Source organism: Ailuropoda melanoleuca, chromosome 15, assembly GCF_002007445.2.
Source record: "Ailuropoda melanoleuca isolate Jingjing chromosome 15, ASM200744v2, whole genome shotgun sequence".
NCBI classification, from domain to species: Eukaryota; Metazoa; Chordata; class Mammalia; order Carnivora; family Ursidae; genus Ailuropoda; species Ailuropoda melanoleuca.
In genome coordinates, this window is record NC_048232.1 from 88,159,106 (window position 1) to 88,161,724 (window position 2,619).

Genomic DNA, 2,619 nt, shown 5'->3' on the forward strand with positions numbered 1-2,619 from the left:
TCAAATAAATAAATAAATTCTTAAAAAAAAAAAAGGCAACACTAAATATTTAAAAATGTAAATGACCAGACACGTTTGGAGAAAAAAACAAAAATCACTCTTACAAATGAAAATATACATGTTGAAACTTTAACCTCCATGCAGTGAACAGCTGAAGAGAGAATCAGTGAATCGGAACATAGGTCTGGAGGAACTTCACAGCAAGAAAGATAAGGAGAGGGGCGCCTGGGTGGCACAGCGGTTAAGCGTCTGCCTTCGGCTCAGGGCATGATCCCGGCGTTATGGGATCGAGCCCCACATCAGGCTCCTCCGGTATGAGCCTGCTTCTTCCTCTCCCACTCCCCCTGCTTGTGTTCCCTCTCTCACTGGCTGTCTCTATCTCTGTTGAAAAAATAAATAAAATCTTAAAAAAAAAAAAAAAAGAAAGATAAGGAGACAGAAAATATGGAAGAGGGGTAAGGAGGCCAGGAGGAGAGAGGGAGTGTCTAGCATGCATGCAATCAGAATTCCGGATCTGCAGGGTGAGGGGGAACTCATTGGAGGAGGGAGAGAGGTAGCAAGCTGTTCCAGGCAGAGGGAGCAACATATCCCACAGCCCTGAGGAACTCACCCAAAGCCACTGTGCTAGAGCCCTTGCCCTGTTGCCGGCCTCGTGCAGGGTGATGCTGGGGCACAGAGGTCTTGGACACCCTTCCTGCCCAAGCAGCAGGAAGTCTGGTGGGGAGCCAGCTGCTATGACAGCTGTTTTGATGCTTGGCCAGCTCGATCCCCCCCTTTGGCTGCTAACTGCACCCCTTCTCCTTCCCCAGTCTCAGGTCACGTGGTCCAGAGAGCGCTAACCCAATCCTTCATGCTTCAGGGGTGCACATATGACCCTGGCCAGGTGACTCACAGCCAGTGAGGCCCAGATCTGAAACTTTTGTTGGAACATTGGGCAGAGGAAATCTCGGGCTGCTGACAGGAGAGAATGTTGGCCTGGAGAAGCCATAAGATGACGACACCACAGAAAGAAGCAGAGCCCTTTGAGCCCTGGATCCAGCCGTGCCTGAGGGACACCGTGGACTTGGCAGTTATGTGCATTAATACATTTCCTTTTCTGCTTAAGCTGGTCTGCACCAGTTTTTCTGTCCCATGCAATTCCTTGCTTCATCGGCAAGCCCCAGGACTGGAGACCCCATGGAGACCCCCAGCCCAGCCCAGAGTAGGTGATGGCTGGGCCAAGCTGCGATGGCTGTGTCATAGTGAGCTGTCAGGTGAGCGGTGTGCCCAGGCAGGCTGGCGTGGGTGTTGGCAGCCATCCCGGGAGTCAGTGCAGCTCACTGGCTCCTGGGCCAAATCTCTGTCCAGGCAGGCCCTGGGCTCCCAAGTTGGCTCTTAACAGCACCTTATTACGGCCTTGGGCCTTGGCAAGGGCTGGAGGTCTGTCGAGGGGATGACGCCTCAGAGGCACTGCATGGGGGCGGGGCAGGCCAGACCCCCAGAGGTCTTGCCTCATGGGTCGTGTTGGCGTGCAAAACCCCAACTTCAGGATCCAGCCAAGGTACGTGAGAGGAGCCGAGTGGGGAAGCCCTTAGCCCACGCCTGTCCCTCCCCAGTCCCCAGCTTGGCCGGGGCCGTGGATGCTTCTCAGGGGAAGTGCCAGGCAGGTGCAATGTGCAGGTCACCGAACCAAGTGGGTNAGCCGTCCCGGGAGTCAGTGCAGCTCACTGGCTCCTGGGCCAAATCTCTGTCCAGGCAGGCCCTGGGCTCCCAAGTTGGCTCTTAACAGCACCTTATTACGGCCTTGGGCCTTGGCAAGGGCTGGAGGTCTGTCGAGGGGATGACGCCTCAGAGGCACTGCATGGGGGCGGGGCAGGCCAGACCCCCAGAGGTCTTGCCTCATGGGTCGTGTTGGCGTGCAAAACCCCAACTTCAGGATCCAGCCAAGGTACGTGAGAGGAGCCGAGTGGGGAAGCCCTTAGCCCACGCCTGTCCCTCCCCAGTCCCCAGCTTGGCCGGGGCCGTGGATGCTTCTCAGGGGAAGTGCCAGGCAGGTGCAATGTGCAGGTCACCGAACCAAGTGGGTTTAACGGTCCACCGAGTTGTGCAATGAAGTCACTTCAGACCCTCGGTCCCAGCAGACTTAGCAGCCAGCACTGTTCAGACGTCTGCAGAGCAACCAGCAATCAGTGTGCTGCACACGCTCTGNAGCACTGCATGGGGGTGGGGCAGGCCAGACCTCCAGAGGTCTTGCCTCATGGGTCGTGTTGGCGTGCAAAACCCCAACCTCAGGATCCAGCCAAGGTACGTGAGAGGAGCCGAGTGGGGAAGCCCTTAGCCCACGCCTGTCCCTCCCCAGTCCCCAGCTTGGCCGGGGCTGTGGATGCTTCTCAGGGGAAGTGCCAGGCAGGTGCAATGTGCAGGNTCCCCAGCTTGGCCGGGGCCGTGGATGCTTCTCAGGGGAAGTGCCAGGCAGGTGCAATGTGCAGGTCACCGAACCAAGTGGGTTTAACGGTCCACCGAGTTGTGCAATGAAGTCACTTCAGACCCTCGGTCCCAGCAGACTTAGCAGCCAGCACTGTTCAGACGTCTGCAGAGCAACCAGCAATCAGTGTGCTGCACACGCTCTGTGTCTGTCCC

At 56.8% G+C, this 2,619-nt stretch overlaps 1 long non-coding RNA gene across 1 annotated transcript in view; it reads left to right on the forward strand.

Annotated features, from left to right (window-relative positions):
- Positions 1 to 1,092, forward strand: part of LOC117796486 — a 9,095-nt gene extending 8,003 nt beyond the window's left edge. The window contains exon 3 of the long non-coding RNA XR_004621037.1: positions 810 to 1,092. This is a non-coding gene — a long non-coding RNA (uncharacterized LOC117796486). The remainder of the gene's footprint in view (positions 1 to 809) is intronic.
- Positions 1,093 to 2,619: the final 1,527 nt, after the last annotated feature.